This window comes from Pituophis catenifer, unplaced genomic scaffold (assembly GCF_029215685.1).
Source record: "Pituophis catenifer annectens isolate HBS135680 unplaced genomic scaffold, rPitCat1.0.hap2 SCAF_1, whole genome shotgun sequence".
NCBI lineage: Eukaryota > Metazoa > Chordata > Lepidosauria > Squamata > Colubridae > Pituophis > Pituophis catenifer.
In genome coordinates, this window is record NW_027256881.1 from 106,193,624 (window position 1) to 106,202,935 (window position 9,312).

The window sequence follows — 9,312 nt, forward strand, 5'->3', positions numbered from 1 at the left end:
CATCTTTCATCTATCATCTTCATCATTAGTCTTTACTGATCATATCTGGAAGTTTTTCTTTTACCTTACTGTGTGTAATTGTAATCCAGATTTCCCCAATCTTTCTGGCTTTGTGGACTAGCGGGGGGTGGGGGGGAGAGGGGATGGTTTTCCAGTACGCTGCTCCTCCAATCCATGGATTGGGAAGCTCTCTTCACGTTACAGGGGAACTGAGTGCAGAAATTCCTTCCCTTGGCTGACCACGCCCACTCTGTGTCACTCCCGTCAGTCTTTCTCACTCAGTTACTGAAGGAACTTGTGTTTCACATAGCTGTTTTATTGAGAATTAATTGGCTGACTTCCTAATTGGTTTTTATTTTAGTTTTTTATTTTTGTCTGCCTTCTCTGTGTGAGTGGAGCTGCATCGTGGGATTGGTGAGGCTGCTGGGGGAGCGATAACGTGCCTGGGGCTCCAGGCCGTTTCGTTCCTTCCAATTTAAAACTTCTGTCGAAGCAGCTATCCGGATTCCGACCCGGCTGTGCGGATCCGCGATCACCTTAGCCGCCGGCGCCTCGTTGGACTCCTAGCGAGCTGGGATAACCACGAGCGCCCCAGCTCCGATACTTTTGGGCGGCTCCAGAGCTTCTGTCTATGCCTTTGACAGGCTCTGAGGTCCAGGCTTCTCCCAGTCATTGTTCGAGTTTTTGCCAGTTATCGGGGCTGCCGGCCACCATTTTGGATCGCCGTCAATCATCATGCCGAGCCGCTTTCAGCGCCGCTTGAGTTAAACGACCCCATGCACTCTCAGAAGCAAGCCCTTGTTGCCGAAGCCCTGGGCAGCCTATTCATCAAAGGCGCCTTAGCTGCTGATGCCTAGGGAGGCTGCAAATCGCTCCCCTTTGCTGCGGTCGCCATTTTGGAGGACGGCGTTCTCGCGGCCGCCATTTTGAGCGCCCCAAACCATGAGTTGGCAACGGCAGACTGGGAAAGACTGCTCTGGCTCTTGTGTAGGGCCAAGCTTGTAAGACCTGGAAATTGGCAGGACACGGGCCTTGAGGTCTATTCCCCATCAAGTGGGAATATCGGATTGCAGGCCGGTGTGTCCCTTATACGGCTGCTGTTTATTACCTCTGGCATAATCCTTGCTGTTAGGTGGGATTTCTACAGTTGGTCATCATAATGGCGGATTTAGAATTGTCATCCGACATGGAGCAGGATGTTGCTCCGCCTGCAGAGGCAAACCAGCGCAAAGGGGGGAAGAAACGCTCCAAAACCAAAAATACTAGATCATCTAAAGCGCCTCATGCCACACAACTTGGAGATCGACACAGGTCTGAGCTACAGCGTCACAAGGCGCTTGAGAAACAGTTCGAGAAAGCAAAGAAAGCCAGAGGCCAGGACATCTCTACTACAGCCTCAACGGGGTCTGGTGTTTACCATGACCATTCCAGTGCTTCTTCAGTTTGCTCAGACGCATTTGCAGCCACTGATCATCGCCCTTCTACATCTTCGAATTTAGAAGCAGTACGTGGGGTTTCTATGTCTTTACCTAATGTGTCCTTGGCCCATCAAGGGGTCCAAGCGGATCGTCCCAGACCAGCACCGTCGGCTACCTTTACCCCGACAGCTGCTGGACTCAGGCCAGAGGAGCCCATGGGCCAAATAGACTTGCAGTTGATGTTGTCAGACGCCTTGGCAAAAATCTTGGCGGCTGGACTTCAGCAAGGCGTGGGCGGTCTTCAGACGGCTTCCATCAAGCCAAAGCCACCGACCCAGATCCCTCCTCCGCCTAAAGCAAAGGAATTGTCTCAGGTCGAATGTGTATCTTCGGAGAAGTCTGACCAGGAGGAGGACTGTCCAGAAGACATAGAATTCTCCGAGGACGAGGGGCTACCACCGGAGAAACCATCATTTACTGGGTTGTTTCATCCTTCTGTCTTCAAATCGCTTTTGCACAAAGCTAAAGTTACCACTCAATTTGGACTATTAACTGCATCTCATTCTGACAGAGCTGCCCAACCTTCATCCACACACGACGCCTTGTTTCAGGTGGCTAAGCAGGAGAAGGACGCTATTCCTTGTCCACCGCTTTTTGCGGATGTCGTTCAGAGTGCCTTTGGTCAACCAGGTTCCTTAACGGCTCCCAGTAACTTAGACAAGCGACTTTATTGCGCGGCTACGGAGTTGGATGATATCTTAGCCTTGCCAACTGTTGACCCGCCCGTGGCCAACCTGTCTTCGCCTTCAGTAGTGTCGGCAGATGCGATAGATGGGTTGAAGTCCGACGAAAGAAAAACTGAGATGGGTTTCAGGAAGGCCCATCAGGCAGCCGCTTGGGCAATCAAAGCGGCAACAGCTACATCGTTTTTCAATAGAGCAACGTTGATTTGGCTCAAACAACTACAGGAGCGTTTCCCCTCCAACGAGATGCGTATACACCAGGATATTAACAAGATAGTTGCAGCCACGGAATACTCGGCGGATGCGTCCTTAAACGCCGCTAAATTTGCAGCCCGCGCTCTAGCTTTGACAGTTACCAACAGGCGTATGTTTTGGCTCCGCAATTGGAAAGCCGATTCAAAGTCGAAGTGGAAGCTTGCTTCATCAACCTTCAAAGCTCCGGCCTTGTTTGGCGCTGCCTTGGATCCCCTCTTGGTGGAGGATAAAGAAAAACGTAAAGTTCTTCCATCTTCCTTTCGCAGACCAGAGCGCAGGTATGTGCCTTACAGCAATCGGCAGCCATTTCGGACCTATTCGGGATCCAGTGGCTCCTATGCTCAGCAATCCTTTGGTCACGGTGGCGACCGTTCCCAGGATCGACAGCCCTTTCGGGACCAACAATGCTCACAACCTTCTTCCAAGCGTCCTTTCAGAGGTGGCGGCTTCCGCTCCACCAAATGTGGCAAATGACTCACAAACTCCAGATGCCATTGGTGGTCGTCTCCAGCTGTTTCATCATCAATGGCAACTTTCGACGACCGAGGAGTGGATCCGACGCACCGTTCGTCATGGTTTATGCCTCGAATTCGTTGGGGTTCCTCCCAGTCGCTTCCGTCGCTGTCTGGTCTCTCATGTCATTCACCAGAGACACTTGATGGAGGCGGAAATTGCCCATCTATTAAACATCAAAGCTATAGAACCGGTGCCCGAGGCCCAAAAGATGAAAAGGTTCTATTCCATCCTGTTCCTGGTCTCCAAAACCTCGGGAGGGCACAGAGGCATCTTGAACCTAAAGCACTTGAACAAGTACATCCTGTATCGCAGGTTCAAGATGCAGTCCTCTCGTCGATTCTGGCGTGCATCTGGCCAAACGATCTCCTGCAGTCGGTGGATTTACGGGAAGCCTATTTGCACATCCCGATCCACCCGGCGCATCGCAAGTACCTGAGATTCGAATACAACTCTCACCATTACCAATACTGTGCGATGCCCTTTGGACTCTCTTCCGCTCCCAGAACCTTTACGAAACTTGTCGCTGTGGTGGCCGCGTCCCTGAGGTTTCTGCCAGTTCGTCTTCTCTGCTACCTAGACGACATCCTTGTCCTGTCATCTTCTCCATGTCAAGCGTCGAGCGACATGGAGGCAGTTCTAAGAGTATTTCAGAGTCACGGCTTCACCATAAACCACAAGAAAAGTCATCTGGTTCCGACGACACGGATCCTTCATCTGGGGGTGGTAATCGATTCAACCAAAGGTCAGGTCTTCTTGTCACCGGATCGCGTCCAGGACATCAGGACATCGGTTTCTCAGATTACGGCCAGCCGGACGGTTCTGCTTCTCCGCCTGTCCCAGATCTTAGGGGAAATGGTGTCCTGCATCAATATCGTTCCCTGGGCATACGAGACCGTTGCAGTGGTTCCTGCTCCCGTTTCAGAAGGCCAAACGCAGCACTTCTCCATCGTCGGTTCGTATTCAGCCTCAACTTCGGTCGTCACTGACGTGGTGGACGTCCCCTGCTCTTCTCCGGGGGTGTGTGTTCCTCGAAGTCGATCGACTGGTCCTGACATCAGATGCCAGCCTGGTGGGCTGGGGGGCTCACCTTCTAGATCAGGTAGTCCAGGGCCATTGATCCCCTTCGGAGAAGGCGAACAGCATCAATTGGCTGGAGTTGAGAGCTGTTCGCCTTGCCCTACGACATTTCCGTCCCATCTTGGAGGGCCGTCATGGACAACATGACAACCAAGGCTCACGTAAATCGAGAAGGGGGCACTCGGTCCCGGAGCCTAATGATCGAGTCGGAATTGCTTTTGATCTGGGCGGAACATCACACAGCATCCCTAAGAGCAGATCATATTTCCGGACTTTCCAACGTGCAAGCGGACTGGCTCAGCCGGGAACGCATCGACTCGGCCGAGTGGCGATTCCATCCGGACATATTTCAGGACATAGTTCGACGTTTTGGAAAGCCGCTCATAGATTTGTTCGCTACTCCCAGCAATACGCAACTGCCAAGGTTTTTCACCCGCTACCAGTGCCAGGAGGCGGAAGGCTGCAACGCCTTGCGGTGCCCGTGGCCGGACGGGCTTCTGTACGCATTTCCCCCGCTTCCTTTGATTTCTCAAGTCATTCGGAAAGTGTTGTTAGACCAGGCGGAAATCCTGTTGGTAGCCCCTTGTTGGCCGCGCAAACCGTGGTACGCGGACCTGTTGAGCCTCTCCGTGTCACCTCCATGGACAATACCTCAGCATGTCGTCTCAGCCAGCGGGTCATCGTCCATCCGGAGCCCCAGTGGCTCTGATTGACCGTCTGGCACTTGAGAGGCGGCTGCTGAAGAAGGACCACCTATCGGACTCGGCCATTGAAATTATCCAATTGGCCAGACGCCCTTCGACGACTCGTATATACCAAGCTTCTTGGAAGGTGTTCTCGATCTGGTGCTCGGGACACCACGTGGATCTGACGTCGGCTGACATCCCAGATGTGTTAGACTTCCTCGTGGATGGATTATCTAAAGGTCTGAAACCTGCCACATTGAGGCGCCAGGTGGCGGCACTTGCGACTGTACTTACGTGTGAATCTCATTGTTCATTGACGCAGAACCCTCATATCAGGAGCTTTCTGCATGGTGCCTCTAATGTTTCACCTCCGGTGGTCCACCATTTCCCGAATTGGGACTTGTTCTAGTATTCCAAGCACTCACCTCGCCACCCTTCGAGCCGCTGGCTTCGATTCCGCTGAAGTACTTAACATTCAAACTTACCTTTCTGATTGCGATAACTTCTGCAAGGCGGATTTCCGAACTGACGGCCTTGTCGATTCGGAGCGATCTTTGCAAGTTTTATTTGGATCGAGTTGTGTTAAGGTTGGACCCTTCCTTCTCACCAAAGGTAAATTCCTGGTTTCACCAGGCCCAGGAAATAATCCTTCCAAATTTCTGCCCGGATCCTCGGAACCCTAGGGAGAAAAACTGGCATACGCTAGATGTGCGAAGGGCCCTCCGTAGGTACGTCAGGAGAACAGCGTTGTTTCATCATTCTGAAGCTCTGCTGGTTTCGTTCCACCCCTCCACTATGGGGAAGAAAGTGTCTTCCGCTACGGTTGGGTGCTGGATCAAGGCCTGCATCTCGACGGAATATACCAGCAAGGGCAGGACCGTTCCGGGTGTTATTTATGCACACTCCACACGCAGTGCGGCGGCCACGGCAGCCTGGGCGACTCAGGCTTCAGTTCTAGATATCTGTCGAGCTGCATCTTGGACGTCGGTTTCCACATTTATCCGACACTACAAGATAGACTCGTTTGCTGCGGCGGAGGCATCCTTTGGCCGTAGAGTTTTGCAACAAGTGGCCGATATCCGGGACTCGGGGAGCAGTCAGCCTCCCGCCCGGGATCTATAAGCTTGGGTACATCCCAATCCATGGATTGGAGCAGCAGCGTACTGGAAAATGGACGTTGACTTACCTCTGAACGTCCCTTTTCAGTACGCTGCGACTCCAATCCATACCCGCCCGTTGTTTGGGCTTCCTGTTCCTGAGTTACCTTACATGTTCTTGTACTGGTTGAGGTTTCTTGTTTTGGACTTCAAGCTCCTGTACCTTCGTGAAGAAAGACTGACAGGAGTGACACAGAGTGGGCGTGGTCAGCCAAGGGAAGGAAGAATTTCTGCACTCAGTTCCCCTGTAACGTGAGGAGAGCTTCCCAGTCCATGGATTGGAGTCGCAGCGTACCGAAAAGGGATGTTCAGAGGTAAGTCAATGTCCGTTCTGTGTGAATGGCTGGCAAAGTGTGTGTGTGCAACTTGATTTTCGTAAGTGGCAGGCATGGGTGCCCACTGCTCGTGCGAATGGAGCACATGCCCGCAAGGAGATACATGTGTGCTTTCGCCCACCACTTTTGTGGCCTGGTTCTGAATGGCTCACGGCCCAGTAGTGGGTTGGGGACCCCTCGTGTAATGAATATAATATATTAATCATACATATAAAAAAGAACAAGGCAAATAAGAAATATATGGAATATATGTATACTCACTCTATAACTGTGTAGCTTTAGATGTGTCATATATGAAACTATAGTGCAGTGAAGGCTAGCCTTTTCCGGACTGAGTGTCCAAAGTGCATGCGTGTGAATGTGTGCCCGAACCCCCAAAATGCTATGCAACCTCCGGGCATGCGTGCGTTCCAGGCATGCACAGCAGAGACCCGACAACCAGCTATCTGGTGGGAGGCGTGTGTGCATGTGCGATGGAGTGGAACTGGGGCAATGGCTCACATGCCCACAGAGAGAATGCTGCATGCCACCTGTGGCACGCGTGCTATAGATTTGCCATCACTGCTATAGTGTAATAAGTTTTTACTCTAATCAATTGTTATAGGCCATAAAATAATGCATAATATAAAAAAATGGTGCCTACATGTTATTAGTTGGTAAACATATTTCATTGCTCCATGCATTATTTCTATACTTATATGAAAACATTTTTAATTCAATTCAATGCATTTTTTTCTTGCAGTTTTACAAAAAAAATTACACATACACATACACATACACACACACACACACACCATGTTTTCCCAAAAATAAGACCCTGTCTTATATTTTTTTGAACCCTCAAATAAGCGCTTAGCCTTATTTTTGGGTAAGTCTTATTATTTTGGGGCGCATGGAGCAAGATGGGAGTCCTCTTGCCATCTTACTTGATTTCCAGTTCTGTCTTCCTAACCCTAACCAGAGGAAATGGCGGGAAATGCACATATCCTTAAATATTTTTGGGGAGAGCTTATTTTCAGGGTAGTGTTTATTTTTGGGGAGAGGTCTTGTTTTTGGGGAAATACAATATATATATATAGTAAAACTGCAAGGAAAAAAATGCATAATGACTACCTCTTAGGAAAAGAAAAAAAAGTAGCTCAATGCATTTTTTGATAAATAATAAGATTGATTCCATTCCATGACTTACATTTTGATTGAGCAGATCTGAAGTCAGAAAGTGCCAGGTGGTAACAATGGGTCATTTTGGTTTATTCCCAGATTTATAGTTTGACAGCTGTTCTATGTTACTACATTCCATTTCATACAATTATTGCCAACATTATATGTTATAATAAGGGAGATAATATATATATGGATATATGGAACACGACTTGTCTTTTAGGGACTAGGCCAAATTTGCCATATGAGTAATTGATTGTTTACAAGTCTTCTTGTAGTTAATAGTAGGGATTTGGGGAAAATATAGTTTTTTCCTCTAGGTAGGTAAATTTTCTCAGTTTATTTCTGGATATTTTCATATTTTCTGTATTCAGATTTTGGTTCACTTATTGTATCCTTCATATTTGTGAGCAATGAACTTGTTTGTTTCCATCAAGAATTTCTTTGAAATAGGTATTACTGGATTTGAACCCAAAAGGCTCAAACAGATTTTTATTATTAGAGCTGTGCAAAGCACTACAATTATATTTCTTAAAAAGCAAGTGGAAGTGAAGCAACCGTGTTTGAAGCATTAAAGAAACTATCTGCTCTAAAAGGCTTAGCTGTTCTTAACAAAGGCTATTCTCAGTACAAGTAGTCAAACAAGGACTGTCTTTGAAGCAGCCGTATGATCTTCTAAAGGATGTTGCTTCTTTAATACTCTTTGCACAACCCTACTTAACTAAAAGTGTTTGTGATTTCAGCACACATGCTCTTGTACTATTTGTTGTCAAGTCTTTTGACCAAAGTAATTGTTAGTTCATACAAAGTGTGGGATGTATGTTGTAGCTCAGCAGCAGTCATTTTGTGCTATGCCCACTTGTAGGACCTGTTTCCTAATTTCCATTTCAATTCTTCAGTTCTTTTGAGATTAAGTTTTGTTTTGTTGTTGTTACAAGATACCATAAATATTGTAATCAATTATTACTTTTTGGTGGGAGGAGTGCATTTGACTTTGCTAATTGCCTGAACTAGTTCCTGTGGGTTTTCTTGTTTTGTTTTGTTTTTTGGAAATATGTTGGAAGTTGTTTGCCATTACCTCCTTCTTAAGGATGAGAGAGAATACGGTAACTGGCCCAAGGTCACCCAGCTGCCGTTGTGCCTAATTAGAACTGTGCAGGACTAAAACTCATGATCTCGCAGTTTTCTAGCCCAGTGCCTTAACCACTGAGCCAAAGTGGCTCAGAATCAAATATAATTAATAATTAACTAATTGATTATCAAAACTTATTAGCAATGTTTATTTTTAATATAACATTTTTATTAGATGCTGACATCCTGGATTGGATATTTTAGTAACTGTTTTTATGTTATACAGGTAGCCCTCAACTTAAAGCGACAATTGAGCCCAAAATGTCTGCTGCTAAATGAGAAAGCTGTTGAGTTTTGCTCCATTTTATGACCTTTCCTGCCACAATGAATCACTGCAATTGTTAAATTAGTAAAATAATTAAGTGAACCCGGCTTCCCCATTAACTTTGTCCATCAGAATGTTGCAAAAGGTGATCACATGACCCCAGGATCAGGGGTGAAATGCTCCCGGTTCGGACCGGCTCGGGCGAGTAGGTAGCAATGATGGCCGGTGATTCGGAGAACCGGTAGCAATGGCAGCTGGAGGCTCCGCCCACCCGCCCTATTCCCCGGACTCGGGAAATGCACCATTCCCAGTCTCCTACTGCTCACCTTTCTCCCGCGGCTGGCTGTCAGGGAAGGCAAGCGCCCGAAAGGTACCGGAGTCACTCACTCTCCTTCTTGAATGAGCCGCTCTGGTCCAAGCGCCGGCTGCGCAAGCGCACATCATTTATTTAATTCAGCGGCAGGTTGGATGTGCGCTTGCGCAGCCAGCGCTTGGACCAGAGCGGCTCATTTAAGAAGGAGAGTGAGCGACTCCGGTACCTTTCGGGCGCTTGCCTTCCCTGACAGCC